The sequence below is a fragment of the Pseudonaja textilis genome, chromosome 7, assembly GCF_049901715.1.
Source record: "Pseudonaja textilis isolate UNSWEBS1 chromosome 7, rPseTex1.2, whole genome shotgun sequence".
In the NCBI taxonomy this organism is placed as follows: domain Eukaryota; kingdom Metazoa; phylum Chordata; class Lepidosauria; order Squamata; family Elapidae; genus Pseudonaja; species Pseudonaja textilis.
This window is the reverse complement of record NC_141996.1, coordinates 12,722,341-12,738,932: the sequence shown is the minus strand read 5'-3', so window position 1 is coordinate 12,738,932 and position 16,592 is coordinate 12,722,341.

Genomic DNA, 16,592 nt, shown 5'->3' with positions numbered 1-16,592 from the left:
AAACGATTTGAAAGGACTTGATTATCATGCAAAGGTTAGAACTTAATTTTTTTTTTCAGATTGAGATGAAAAACTAAACCTTTGTATACTCTGTATTGAGCAGGGTATTATACTACAGGGCCTTAAGGTCTCCATCAAATTCTATGATGGTATGAAATTGAAAGAGTAAAAATTGCTAGAGAATTAATATGTAAAGAAATGCAAAAACAGCTCTATATATCTATACAGTCCAATCTCCTTATGCTGTGTCACCTGTCATGGAATCAATTATTAACCAATCATTATCCTCCACTTAGAGACAAACAGCCTACTCTCTAATAAACAATTTGGTTTCAGAAAAAAACTATCCTGCAATCTGCAACTCTTAAGCTGCAAAAACATATGGACTACACAACTCGATCAGGGCAAAGCAATAGACGCAATCTACATAGACTTCTGTGAAGCCTTTGATTCAGTGGTACATGACAAGCTACTACTAAAACTAAAATCTTATGGTATCTCTGGATACCTACATAACTGGATAGAAGCATTCCTGTCAAATAGACAACAAATGGTCAAAATTGGGAGCGTCCTATCAAATTCTTTACCTGTCAACAGTGGTGTCCCCCAAGGCAGTGTTTTAGGACCAACTCTCTTCATATTCTACATAAATGACCTCTGTGATCATATTAAGAGCAACTACATAATGTAAAGCTATTTAACACCACAGACAATACTGCTACCCTTCAAAAAGACCTTGACTATGAATGGTCTACCAGAATGGTCAAACAAATGGCAACTTCAAATCTCAACAAATAAATGCTCTGTCCTACATATTGACAGAAAAAAATCAGAAAATAAAATACAAGCTAAATAGTCAAAACCTTGTTGAGGATCCAAACTTTGTCAAGGACGTTGGAGTACTCATCTCAAATGATCTAAGTGCTAGAACCCACTGTAACTACATAGCCAAAAAGGCATTAAGAGTTGTTAATCTAACCTTACGTAGCTTCTTCTCTGGTAATATCATGCTACTAACTAGAGCATAAAAAACTTTTGCTAGATCTATACTTGAATACAGCTCATCAGTCTGGAACCCATATCATGTATCTGATATTAACACAATTGAAAAAGTCCAGAAATATTTCACAAGAAGAGTTCTCAGCTCCTCTACTCATTCCAGAATACCTTATGCCACAGACTTGAAACTCTAGACCTAGAAAACCTAGAACTGCACCGCCTCCAGTCCGATCTAAATATAGTATATAAAATCATACACTGCAATGTCCTACTTGCAAATGAATACTTCAGCTTCAATCATAACAATACAAGAGCAAACAATAAATACAAACTCAAGGTTAACCACACCAAACTTGACTGCAGAAAATACAACTTCAGCAACAGAGTGGTCAATGTTTGGAATAACCACTGTCTCTGTGGTTTCTTCCCCAAACCCCCAAAACTTTAACCTTAGACTGTCTACTATTGACCTCACCCCTTCCTAAGAGGCCTGTAGGGGGCGTGCATAAGTGCACCAATCATGCCTACCGTCCCTGTCCTATTGTTTTTTATTTTTCTTATAAGTATCTATCTCATGTATTCAAAACTATATTTATTCTTATACCTATATCTTGTAAGCGATTGACAAATCAAATCAAATATGTTAAAAAAATATAAATCTATATGCAAAGATTGTTCCCTGAAGATGCTTGTAGGATGCTTGCAGAGAACCCAGGATAGTGGCAGTCATTTTTTTGGCACAGTTTTATTCCTAGTTACCACTTTGAAGTAGTTACCATAATAACTACTTTTAATATGGCTTTTCAGTATTATACAATTGTCCAGCTTGTAAACACAGAGCAGCAGATAATGCATTAAAAATAAAATAATTGGTATTTATTTACCCTTGGATTGTTTATTACTACTGAGGATTTTAGCTATCAGTATTGCAATGGCCTATGTATTTATCAATGTTTTCTTGAACATAAAATGTGTTTGTTCAAAACTACTAAGGGAAAAATAAACCTAATTTTCCTTTTCTGTTACACCTCCTCCTCCGCCTTTTTTTTTACCAGTTCCATTCTAGATAATTTTTACAATATTTCCTAAAATTCAGGAGGTTATTGGAAAATGTAACATAAAGTTGTTATTTCAGTCAATGACTCCCAATAGTGAATCTTTGGCAAATATCACCCAACTAAATTTAAATGGTTTGATGTTATGATTCAGCATGAATCAACCAATGAACAAACAACAAACCCTTCTTTTTTTCCTCTTTCACATTTTAATTATTTTGTAACCTAGCAACAGTGAAAATTGATAGATTTTTCTAAAAAGCTGTTTAGCTCTTCCTTTGTTTATTTAAAACAATAGGAGTATGTTTTAATTAATTGGCCATAATTTGCATAAGAAAATTAAGCACATGCTTGGAGTTTCTTCTGTTGAAATTATAAGGTTTAAGGCTATATATCAATTAGTAGAATGATATGGGGAAATTTTTCCTGGATTATATCACTTCAAGATGTAGATAAATATTATTTAATTAAATATTCTCCATCTTATGTTATTTCTAACATTGCAATGGCTTAAATCACATCCCACTGTACCTAATTTGATTTTATAATAGCATAAGAAGAACCATTCATTCAGAGGTCTTGCAGTGGCCAACCAGATGTATCTGGGAAACTCCAAAGTACCTAAAGGAGTACAACACTATTATTCTACAAGAAGAACAGAATAGAATTTATTGGCCAAGTGTGATTGGACACACAAGGAATTTGTCTCTGGTGCATAAGCGCTCAGTGCACATACAAACTACAAAGTGTTAAGTCATAGATCATAAATCATAAGATACAATCATAAATCATAAGATACAAACAAGTGATAAATCATAATATACCAGTGGGAGATGGTAGTAGGAAAGGAAAGATGAAAGGTGAGAAAGATGAGAAGATAACAAGGGTAATAGCAATACAGTCTACTACATGAGTTAATATCTTTAGGCATAAGACAGTGCTGGGGGGGTTAGGTGTTTAGCAGAGTGATGGCATGGGGGAAGAAACTATCTTTGCGTCTAGTTGTTCTGGCATGAAACGCCCTATAGAGGCATCCTAAAGAGAGAAATTGAAACAGTTTATGTGCAGGGTATGAACGTGTAGAGAAAAGTGATCAGTTAATGTTTACAACCTATGACTCAGGAATATACAGCTGGCAAAACTAGAAGTGAGTAGTAACCCACTCCTCCATTAGTCCTCTTCTAATGCCATCTTCATTGGTGAACATCTCCCTATTCTAAGATGGTGGCTTCTATTGTTTAATGGTCCTAGACTAATCTTTCTCTTCCTCCTTCTCTTCCTCCTCCTCATCCTCCTCATCCTCATCCTCATCTTTTAACGATCCCATAATGATCTTCACCCCTTGCTGGGTGGAGTCTAGGCAAATGAATGGAGCTAGCAGTGTTTAATGGCCAAATGCCCTTCCTGTCAACAATGAGGAGTTTTATTCAGCAGATATCTTATCATTGTGCCCAGAGAGAGAAATATCTGCCTGAACCTAGGATCAAATTCACAATCTCCTGATTGTGAGGCGAAAGCTGCTCCTTAGTCTAAAAGTGGCTGCTGCACCACTCTTAGACTAATCTTTCTGATGGGGCTGAAATACCATAAAGCAATCTACCATACCAAAGAAGTCCATCAGTAATTTCCATATGGATTTGCATTGAGGTGGATAAATTAACTTCGGAAATGAAAAATAAAGCTAAAAGTATGGGATAAATTTTACCAATGGTGGGGAAAAAGGAAGGATCCAGAATCAAAATAAAGCAGGGTTGGCAGAATGGATGATTAGAAATAGAAAATATTGTATAAAGGTATAAATGTATATAAAATATGTATTCTGTGCCATAATATGTATGACGAACAGGACTGTCAGGACAATCACACCACATCCAATGTTTTTAATAATTTACTCAATAAAACTTTTGAAAAAAAAGTAATTTCCATAATCTCAAATATCATTTTTCTCCAGGCTAGAATATATTCTAACCAGGGTATTATTTCCTAGCCTCTTACATACACATATCTAAATCTAGGCAAAAAAAGAAATATACCCTATGTATTTCTTTGCCAGGGCTATAAAATAGCAACATTTACAGAACGTAGGAAATATGAGTAGATAGTCCTATATACAATTGAGACTGTATGTGGAGAAATTGTCTTGGAAATGCTAAAAAAAAAAAAAATTCCTGTCATCTTGAATGCCAGTGACATTAAAAACAAAACGCCAAGATAACTCAGCATTTATCAAGGCCTTTATACATGCATTTACTTAAGTATCCTCAAGCATAAAATATGTATTATTTTCCTCATAGATTATGATAAAAAACTCTCTTTTCTGTAGTACAAATGCTTTTCAAACACATCTAAGCAAAGAAAACAGATATTTCAAAGAGAGGTTTTTAGCTATTTCATATCCCAACTATCAAAGACAGGGGTTTTTTCAGATATCTCAGTTACATTCGGAAACTTCAAGCTAAGGTATGAATGTTATTTTAAAATTTCCTATCCAGTATGGTGTGGGTACACATAGACACTGCCCTAAGTGTTAAATATTATATGTGACTGGCTTTCAACTTTGCTTCAGCATGGATCCCCTTTAACTGCCTTTTGGGGTCACAGACCTCCAAGACTTAATTCAAAATTTGAATCATACTATTTTTTTTCCAGCCTTCGCAAATTCTCTCTGAAGACATTGTGCACCCCCAGGAGTCCACAGGCCACAGATATCATATAATACATATATTGTTGTATGCATGTATGTATCATTTGTTTGTGTCTGTGTTAAATTTATACGCCACTCATCTCACTATCCAGAGTGACTCTGGATGGCTTACAATGCAAAAAACCCATGAAATAAAAAAACCATTATACATATAGAAACAAATAAAATTGCAAAAATTAAGATAAATATTATATGGAGGCACCCAGTTGGTAGCCTGGGTGAGCTCCCATTCCTTGCCCCAACTCCTGCCCACCTAGCAGTTTGAAAGCAAGCAAATGCAAGTAGATAAATAAGTATCATTTTGATGGGAAGGTAACAGCGTTCCATGCTTCTTTGGCGTACAGCCATGTTGGCCACATGGCCACAGAAGCATCCTTGGCTGACTCCCCCTATTCCCTATTGACAAGAATCTCTGCCCCATCATCCTATAGCAGTGGAAAGGTTTAGGCTGGGGCCTCTTCAGTTCAAAACTTTCCTTGTTTTTTTCCTCTGTTTTCTTTTTTAACGCCTTTACAACTCTCATTGTAATCTTGTTTCTTGTGTCTTTTAACAGCCCTCTTAAAATCTTGTTATGTTCCTTCTTGATATCTTTGCCTTTCTTCACTTGGCTGTTTTTTGTTTTGTTTTGTTTTTGTAAAATTTCACCCTTTCTTCTGATATCTACCTTGCTTTCTTCTGGTTTTGGTCTTTTCACATTCATCCTTAACAACTTATTTTACTTCTCTCCACAGCTTCTCTGGTTCTCTCTTGATGAGGTTCAGGTTTTTCAAAGTGATTTCTGAAGTTCAACCTGAAAATGGTTTAAGTTCATATTAGCTGGCTTTGTTCTTCTACTTTATCCTGACCAGGAAGTTGCACATGAGCAATATGTGATCAGCTCCTGCCTACATCTTTACTGTTAAAAGCTCTGAGTTCTTTGATATAGTCAATTTGATTTCTTTGTGCATGACATCTGGTAATACCTAGCCACTGTACATGGGCATTACTTTGGTTCTTTGAAGAAGCATTGAAGAAATCATTGGATTCACAGAAATTGATATGTCATTCTGCTTCGTTTCTGTTTTTTGGTCCATATAGTCCAGCTACATTTTTATATAATTTTTTATATACATTTTTATACAAAATCTGCACTACTATTACTGTTAATCTTCTCATCGCTCCTTATCACCCATCCCCTCCCACTTGTGATTGTTGGACTGTAACTTTGTCGCTTGTATCCTTGCGATTTATATTGACTCTTTCCTAGTATGATTTGATTGTTGATCCTACCCTATGACTGTCATTAAATGTTGTACGTTATGATTCTTGATTCTTAACAAATGTATCTTTTCTTTTATGTATACTGAGAGTATTTACACCAAGACAAATTCCTTGTGTGTCCAATCTCACTTGGCCAATAAAGTATTCTATTCTATTATTCTTATTTTTTTTCCAACTTTCCAATTCTAGTCCCCCACAATTTATATACAGTAACAATAGTGTTAGTGGAGGTGTGTGGCTTTCTCTTTGGTATTTCCTTGGGTAGGGTATTGTTTCTGCTTGCTTGCGTGTTTGTCTGGGGTTAATCCCTTCTTATCTGGGTGTTGGCTGCTGAAGGGAATATGTTCTGGTCTTCTTGTTTCCTAAGCTCCGTCTATCCTTTTTATAGTTTGTATTGGTTGCGCTATAGTGGGTTAAGAGGTCAGGCAGTTTGTGATAAACTTGTGCGGGGTATCCCTTTTTTTAAAAAAAAGATGTTGTACAAGCAGCCTGTTTCCATTTTTCTGGTGTTCTAAATTGTTGCAATGTACCTGTACTCTTCTGAATAATATTATTACACAGCTCTTTTTGTGGGGCGGGCAGTAGATTAATGGAACACTTGGTTGTTTTTCAATAGATCTACATTTCTAATTTGCCCTCTTTTCCTCTGCTGATGAGAATATGCAGGAAGGTTAATACATTCTTGTTTTCTTCTTTTTTTCTCTGAATTTTATTCCTTTGAAGATGTTCATGATTGCACAAGTGTCTGCTATGATTCCTGAAAATGGTGATCCCATTGTATATATGTATGTATGTATAAACAAACAAACAAATAAATAAACAAATAAATAAATAAAGCAAGCATTAGGGACCATTGTGCTTGTCAAGTTTATTCATTTCTTCTTTTTTGGAATCAGATTTTGCTTCAGGGTTTAAGCATGCTTGGCCTCAGGAAGAATCACAAACTAATTTCAGCCTTTCATCAGTGTTATTCTGAACTAGGATGAAGTTAATAAAACTGGCTCAAAGCGCCATCTCCTGGATTCAAAAAACATTATATCTCCATTATATTTCCCAAATTTAAATAGCTGTGTATAGTCACATACATCTACTCAATGACCCTTTCTTTTCCAGTGAATGCAGAGCTGACTTTGTTTTTTTTTTACATTCTGCAGATTAATACCATGCCAGTTATTATTCCCAAGAAGCAATATCTCAATGTTGCTGTAAAGAAATGGAAAGATGTTATCTATTATTAATTTATAGCGAACCATTAATGGAATAGCTGATATTAGCTGACCTTCAAACATTGAAGGGAGTCAGACTTGGTTAATCGTTGTATGGGATACAACCAGATGGAGGGTCAGGAAGTCTCCTGGAAGAAAATAAAGGCAAGATTTCTGTATTGTGACTATAACTAATCATATGTCCATCTGGTCACTATGGGCTAGAAAACAGAGGGGGCTTTATATGACCATATAAAGGGATAAAGCTACCCCAAGTTGTAATGTGTATTGGAACATAAGAAAAATCAAAGGATAAAAACTGAATTTTTATCTGTTGGAAGAGAAATTGTAGGGAATTATGCAGCTGTGACAAAGTCAAGGGCATACTAGTCAGAGGTGGCCACAAAGAAGAGGGAGTCAAGAGCCTCGATGACACAGTGGTTAGAGTGCAGCACTGCAGGCTACTTCTGCTGAGTGCCGGCTGCCTGCAATTTGGCAGATCAAATTTCACCAGGCTCAAGGTTGACTCATCCTTCCATCCTTCTGAAGTGGATAAAATGAGGACCCCGATTGTTGGGGTCAACATGCTGATTCTGTAAATTGCTTAGAGAGGGCTGTAAAGCACTATAACATGGTATATAAGTCTAAGTGCTATTGCTATTTTCCAGAGCACCTGAAGGCAGGACAAGAAGCAATGGGTGGAAAATAATCCAGGAGAGAAGCAACCTAGAACTAAGGAGAAATTTCCTACAGTTAGAATGATTAATCAGTGGAACAAGTTGCCTCCAGAAGTTGTAAATGTTCCAACACTGGAGGTTTTAAGGAAGAAATTGGATAACGATTTGTCTGAAGTGATGTAGGGTTTCCTGCCTAAACAGGGGGTTGGACTAGAAGACCTCCAAAGTCCCTTCCAACTCTCTTAGTCTATTCTATTCACTAAACACTTCCAATTTTTTTCCTGGTGTGAAGATGTCTGAAGGTGAGGATACCACCCAGTAGAGCGCCCAAGGTCAGAAAGAGTGGAAGATTACTTAGCTCAGACTCCTGTATCTCTTACAAATATATCAGCTTCTCCTTTATCCTGAACTATTGCCTATGATCCTTAAATAAAACTATGACTGAACAATAGAAGAAGAAATGCTGGGATTGGGACAGTTTAAGAATAAGAGAGTAGATACCTTGGTGGAGATGTCTGCTTTCACTTTAACAATGACCAAAAACCTTCAGTTTAGTCCAGGGAAATCATTTGTTCTAGCCTCTTATGCTGGAAACCAAGGTCTACTCAGTCCTATGCCTACCAAGTAGATTATAGCTCCTTTCTTATGGATCTCTGTATTGTATTTTATTATTTTCATCTCTGCCTCCTGAGTCCCAGCTGATTGACTGGGTCTTCTTTTATCGCCCTGCATAGGAGAACAGAGCTGGAAAGCAGGTTAGTTGGGTGAGGAAGGAATGGGATTTTGCAGTAACCTTCCCCCTGGAGTGGGGAGGAAATGGAGATTTTACAGTATTCTTCCCCTGCCCCGCCCACCAAGCCATGCCCACCAAGCCGCACCCACAGAACCTGTAGTAAAAAAATGAATCCCACCACTGATAGATAGAGATAGATGGTATAGAAATAATGATAGATAGATAGATAGATAGATAGATAGATAGATAGATAGATAGATAGATAGATGATAGATAGATAGATAGATAGATAGATAGATAGATAGATAGATAGATGATAGATAGATAGATAGATAGATAGATAGATAGATAGATAGATAGATAGATAGATAGATAGATAGATAGATAGATAGATATGATAGACAGATAGACAGATAGATAATAAATCTTTAAAACTAGCTTTACATTGCTATAGTAACTATTCCCATTCTTGTATTTATTAGATGCCATCATGCACTCTTGAATATCAACAGAAGTCATATAGAACAAACTGTAAAGTGAGAAATTATTTAACAGTGGCACATGGAGAGTATTAAGAGGAGAACTCAGCAAAGCATCTCAGCTCCCCTGATCCCCAATTATTTGCTTTTTTACAGTAGTTTTTCTGTGCTTGATCTCTCAAAGGACCTAATCAAGTTCTTTCGTGTACATTTTGATAAAACAAGATGAATCACAACTTTTTATTCACTTCCTAGCATGAGAGAAACTATTATAACTTAACTTGAACAAATGTGCTATTCCATACTGTGAAAAAATTCCATGTAGAAGCAGAGATACGGAGGTGGCAAGAATGAAAATGTGGGTATCCAAAAGGCTTGTTTTTACTAAAAGGCATTGATTAAATGAAGTTGTCGCAATAATTCAATATTTATCATTACTCTTCACATTAGAAAAATACACAGTTGGCACCACAGTCACCAAGGGTACATAAAGATTGAACACCAGTGATTTTCAACTGATAATGTCTATAGCATTTACATACTAAGAAACACTTTAGGTGGGATACAAAATCTTTTCACATTAAACACACACCCTGAAAGATGGGACAAAGAGATGCACCATTTTGTCACTTTTAACTGGTCTTTCTACTTATATGACACAACTATTTTGGACTTAGGAGGTCACTACTCCAATTAATCTATTTGTTATTTCACCTAATTGCCCAAAAAGATGTCTTTGGAACATAAAAGGAGGAGGAGGAGGACGAGGGGGAGGAGGAGGAGGAGGAGGAGGAGGAGGAGGAGGAGGAGGAGGAGGAGGAGAATTTAACATAATGCTTATACACTATAAGCAGATCATTCTCAGAAAAAAATGGGCTTTCCCCCATCAAGTCTGGGAATATGGTTAGTAGAATCGAATATTGTATTTTTCTGCTAGCTTGTTCCTTTGCAAGCTGATTATGAATGAAACAAGCATACAACAAATACAAGAACAATCATTCCAACAGGTTATGGCAGAAAATCCATATTTGTCACAACTGTTAAAGTTAAGATTGTAAGGAGCAGTTTATCCCAGGGTCTATCACAGAGTACCTTTTTAAGAAGGGACCAATAGCCACTTGTCTCAAATTTTATAGGGTCTCCTGCTTGAGCAGGGGATTGGACTAGAACACAGGTGTCAAACTCATGGAGTCATGTTGGGGTGGGTGTGGCATGATGCATCCAATGTGTGGGCCGCCAGTTTGATACCCCTGTACTCAGGGGTGGGCTTCAAACATTTTAGCAAAGGGTTCTCTGCAGGGGCGGGATTCTACCAGTTCGCACCTATTCGCTAGAACCGGTTGTTAACATTCTAAGCAGTTTGGAGAACAGGTTGTTAAAAGAAATTACTGGCCTAATCCTGTAAGGAAGGCAGGCAGGAAACATTCTGGTGTTGCTTACAGAAACTGCCTCTCCGTTAACCCTTATTATATTCTTGGCAGGACTAGACTTCCTGTCTCAGGAACCTCTCTGGAGTCTTTTTTCTTTCCTTTCCTGGTACTTTGCTTGTATGGAGTGACCATTCAAAGTTACAATGGCACTGAAAAAAGTGACATATGACCATTTTTCACACTTACGACTGTTGCAGCATCTCCACAGTCATGAAAGGCCAGGCAAGGAGATGCATGCCTTGATGTGAGTGATATTGAGTTGGCCATGCCCAGCCAATAACATGACCACCAAGCCATGTCCACCCAGTCACATGACCACTAAACCACGCCCACCACCTAAGCCACACCCACAGAACCAGTTGTTAAAAAATTTGAATCCCACCCCTGGTTCTCTGCCCAGTCGCTGGGTGGGCGTGGCCATAGTGGGCTTCCTAGTCGGCTTCCTGCACCATGGCAGGAGGGAATTTTGCCCTCCCGGGGCTCCGGAGGTTTTCCTCAAGCCTCTGGGAGGATGAAAATGGCCTCCCCGGGCTCTGGAGGCTCTCTGGAAGCCAGAAACAGGCCCATTTCCGGCCTTCCCAAACTTTCAGGAGGCCCATTTTTCACTCTCCCTGAGCCTCCACACATGCCCTGCACTTATCCTGCATCCCAAACTGGCCACGTGGGGACTCCTGGGAGGGGAGGGGTGGGTGGGACCAGCCAGGAGTGGGATTTGGGGGTTCTCTGAACTGCACAGAATCTTAGCTAGGGGCCTCTCCCAAACCCCTGTGAGCCCCCAACAGCCCACCCCGCCTGTACTAGAAGATCTTTAGAAACAGATAATCAGAGTTAGAAGGGACCTTGTAGGTCATCTAGTCCTACCCCCTGCCCAAGCGGGAGACCCTACACCATTTCTGACAAATGGCAATCCAATCTCTTCTTGAAAGTCTCAAGTGATGAGGCTCCCACAACTTCCGAGGGCAACTTCCGTTCCATTGGTTGATTGTTCTCACTGTCAGAAAGTTTTTCCTTATTTCCAGGTTAAATCTCTCCTTGTTCAGTTTCCATCCATTATTCCTTGTCTGGCCTACAGGCGCTTTAGAAATCTCTAAGATCCCTTCTAGCTCTATTCTGCATCATTCATTAATTGGACATGGATGGGGGAACTGTGGCTTTTCAAACTTTGCTGAATGTCAGCCTTCAGAAGTCTGAACCCACAAAGTCAATGGTGAGAGATTTTGGGAGTCAATATTCTGCATCATCAACTTGCTCACTACAACCTATCTCCTAAAACCTAATCTGACTTGCAGACTACAGATCCAGAAAATAGTCAAATGAAAAGGAGCAGCTGAAATCTAAAAATCTGAAGAACACTGAGCATTATTCCAACTCCAGGTGATTTCATGTTCAGAACATCCCGCATGAAATTAAGCATATCTAGGTTACCTTCAAACTTAACAGTTCCTAACCACCATTTAAAGTGCGCAGAATTTGATCACCTTTCTGGAAATTTCATAGTCCTGGTCATTTAATAGGAAGTGCACAATGGTTTGTAGGAGTAGAAAGTCCAGATAATTTATGAGTAGAGATCTTCCAAAATGATAGAAGGGATATCTCAGGAGTATATGTGTAACTGTGTTAATTGTGCCAATATCTGAACATACGCAGAAGTCTTTTTGTAAAGAATTATGAAAGCTCCCTACCTATATCATCACAAGTAGAATGACTAAGTGTGACTGTGTAAGTGTATGATAAAAATACTGAAAGGTGAAAAGTTGGATACTTGAGCTTATTACAACAGGTGTAAAGTGTAAGGTGTTAAACTTGTTTCTTTGCACATTAAGATCTAAAATGTCTATCTTATCTCACTCTAGGCTTTACCTAGTAATTTCATGTATCACTAAATTCATGAAATGTACTTCCATTTATAGTAGTGATTATGAGCACAAAGCACAAATAACGTAGTCATAATTATTGCTATAAAATTAAAAATCAAATGGGAAACCCCATTGAGACAGTTGATACAAAGGGTGCAGAGGTGGTATTCAGCAGGTTCTGACCAATTTTGGAGGACCAGTAGCAGAAATTTTGAGTCGTTTGGAGAACCAGCAAATACCACCTCTGACTGGCCTCGCCCCCATCTCAGTTGATTGGCTGGCTCTTCTTTTGTTGCCCTACACAAGAGAACAGAGCTGGAAATCAGGTTAGTAGGGTAGGGAGAAAATGGGATTTTGCAGTAACCTTCCCCTGGAGTGGGGTGGGAATGAAGATTTTGTAGTATCTTCCCCTGGAGTGGGGTGGGAATGGAGATTTTACAGTATCCTTCCCCTGCCACACCTGCCAAGCCAAGCCCACCAAGCCACGCCCATAAAACTGGTAGTAAAAAAATTTGAATCCCATCACTGAAAGGGTATAATATTTCATGGAAAGGATATCACTTGAGCAGCATCATTACAGAAGTTCAGCAATAAGTCATATTGAAACTCAATTTGAGGGTGACTTATGAAGAAGAAAGAAGACAACCCAAATGATTGTGGTGGGGGAACCTTTCTACTATAAGATAACAACATTATCTGCATATTCCAAGTCATTGGGAAGGACTCAGTGTGGGATAAGAATGTTGAATCCTCTCTAAATATCTAGCTAAAATCCCATATGTTCTAATCCCATATGCAGATAATGTTGTTTGGTGGTATTAAAGGTATCATTGCAGGATGTAAGCTGTCCCATGTAAAGCTGCTTTTTGTGATTGACTGATGGTGATTTTGTCAATGCCAATAAGGTTCAGGTAGTGCCCCCGGTGTTTTGAGATTGCACCCAAAGCACCCATTATTATTGGTACCATTTGCCTTATTTTGCTACAGTTATCCCATTTCTATTTGCAAGTCTTTGCATTTTGTGATTTTCCTCCGGTTCTTTTCTATTCTGCTATCTCCAGGTTCTTCTGTGTCCACTATTCAGTCTTATTTGTCTTTCTTATCAACAATTGTCAAACACAGGGTGTTATGTGGCAGGTGCCTGTTGGTTTAAATATTACAGTCCCAGAGAACTTTAGCTTCTTTATTTTCTATTCTTTTCCCTGTTTTATGGCCCCACTACTGATTGTCTGCAGGAAAATGGTGTTTCTTGTAGATCTTCCAATGCGCCATTGTTGCTACTTGGACATGCTGTTGTTTGGAATCAATCTGTGTGATCTTCTTGCATCCGTTAAAAATAAGTGGTTCACTGTTTCTTCAACTTCTTTGCAGAGGCAGCGCTTGCTTTCTTCTTAATTCTGCCTTTGTATGCATTTGTTTTTAAGGCTTTGCTATTAGTTTTACCAATTATTATTATTATTCAGGATATTTGAAGGACCATCTTTGGTGGTGTCCTTCCTGTATTATTAGATCTAGAACAGTAAGTATACTCCATCCTTCCTGTGGAACAATATCATCTTATGGGGTCCAGGAAGGCATGTCTTCCTTGTCACAGTACCTGCCTTATCAAAAGCTTCAGGATACCCCAACCCTGTTGGCCTTTCAGAAGGCTTTAAAAGTGGCACAGAGCCACAGTGGTGCAGTGGTTAGTGTGCATTACTGCAGGCTACTTTTGCTGATTTCTGGCTGCCTGCAATTTAGCAGTTCAAATCTCACCAGGGTCAGGGTTGACTCAGCCTTCCATCCTTCCGAGGTGGGTAAAATGAGGACCCAGATTGTTGGAGGCAATAGGCTGACTCTGTAACCACTTAGAGGGAGCTTTTAAGCACTCTACAGCAGTATATAAGTCTAAGTGCTATTGCTATCTTGAATTGCACACAGAAATGTAGGACTAAGTACTTTTTAAATAGGGTGCTACATACAATCGGTGTAGTGTAGTTGTGAGGGTGGGTGGAAGGTTCAAATCTACCCTCAACCAAAGAAGCTCAAATGATGACTACATTTATGAGCCATGGTGGCGCAGTGGTTAGAATGCAGAATCACAAGTTACTTCTGTTGATTACCAGTTCGGCAGTTCGAATCTCACCAGGCTCAAGGTTGACTCAGCCTTCCATCCTTCTGAGGTGAGTAAAATGAGGATCCAGATTGTTGGGGGCAATAGACTGACTCTATAAACCACTTAGAGAGGGCTGTAAAGCACTGTGAAGTAGTATAAAAGTCTAAATGTTATTGCTATTCCTTGGGTCTTCGGGCTAGAATGTTAATGGAGTCCAGTCTGTGTTTGGTCTGCAGGAGTTTTAACTTGGGATCAATGTTGCTTTTATTGGGTTTTATGTCTCATCAATAAATATGTCGTATTTGCTGGTTTTTATTTGGTTTATTATGTCTTATCATCACTATGAGGGCCACTATGAGAAACAAATTGGTAGACTAAGATGGAGTTTGGTCTAATCCAGCAAGGCTATTCCAATGTTCTAATATGAGGTTGAATGCATTGTTATTTTAATGTGCCAGCCCATTTATTATTGGCAATATGCTTGCTAAAATATAAATAATAGACAATCCCTGATTTAAACTATCTATTGAAAAAGTGTTGCCTAATTAATTTCTACAAAATGAGTAAACCAGATGGTCCTTTATGAAAGACTTGCATCAATTCATTTCTTCGTAAATGTCACTATTTTTACAATTATTATAAGAATTATATTAAAACAAATCAGTCCCCATTTCTAACTCTGAACAAGTAAATATCTCAAAGAAATCTAAAGCTAGTCCATGTAAAAAAAATTGATTCTGATATTATTAGGAAAACTAATTCAAATTCCCTAGAATTAATTTTAAATAAGAAATAGTAGGGTTGCAGGTTTCTGAAATATTTTCACCATTTTCATTTTGTATCTCAATTTTTTAAAAGTATAGGTCTCATTGGTTTTAAAACAAAACTTGATACATTAAGAGTATGATATAATTTTGTAAAAGATCGACCACCATCTTGGAAGGGACCTACAGAACTTGGGAGATAAAGCATATAAACAGCAATTATTACAACCAGAAACATCTGCACACACAGCACAATGAGTTGATAACCCTATAAATCAAACAATAGGGAATGAGAAAGGCATATGGTATTGGGAAGGTTAGAGCCAACAAAAAAAACTTCCTTTAAAATGCCAATTCGAAGAATTGCTTTCAAAATCTTTCCACAATAGTAATTTTCCTTCAGCTCTGCAGCATTTAGTGTGCATTATCACATTATAGTAGAGAAAGCAGCTTGGTAAAAAAAAAACTTTAAAAATGTTTTCTCCCTCCTTAATTTTCATCCATATACATGCACCCAGGGAAATCTCTGCCATCAAATTCATAGATTTGGCAACTGGCATTTTAATAACCATATCTGTTGACATTGTCCAGTCATTTTGCTCAAGCACAGATAGGATTAGAAGGACAAGTCCAGAAAATAGGCTTAATGCTGAATTACCAATTTGTTTGTTTATTAAATTTATATGCTGCCATCTCACCATCAGGTGACTCTGGGTGGCTTACAACAATATAAAAACAATATAAAATGTCTATGGGGATTCTTAGTCATCCAGGTCATGATTGTCCCAAAGGTCCTTTTTTTTCAAAAGTCAACTGGGTTTTGTTTTTCCTTGAAGAAATGTCTTCATTTCTGACAGAACTGAACAAAACTGAAGAAGTTTCTTGGATAAGAAACAGAACATCTTCAAAGAAAAACAAAGTCCAGTTGCTTTTTTAAAAAAAAAAACAGCACCTTTGCGACAACAATATAAAACATTAAAATGATAAATATTAAGGTTAAAATTAACAAAGGCGGTTGAGGAAATAAATTATATACAACAGGATGTAAGTAGAATCTTCTCCTCATGCACCAGCCACCTTGAGTATGGAATGTCCCATTGGGAGCCCAGGCCAATTAGCAGAACCAGGTTTTCAGGCCCTTTCAAAGCCAAAAGGTGGGGACGCATCTCACCTCAAGGGGCATGAGGTTCCAGAGGACAAGAGGCATGGCAGCAAAAGTTCTTCTCTTGGACCACACCAGCTGGAATTTCTTGACCAATGGGGTCAATAATATTCCCTTTCTGCTGGAGTGGATGTGGTGGGTCAAATCTATTGGGATGAGATGGTTCCTCAGGT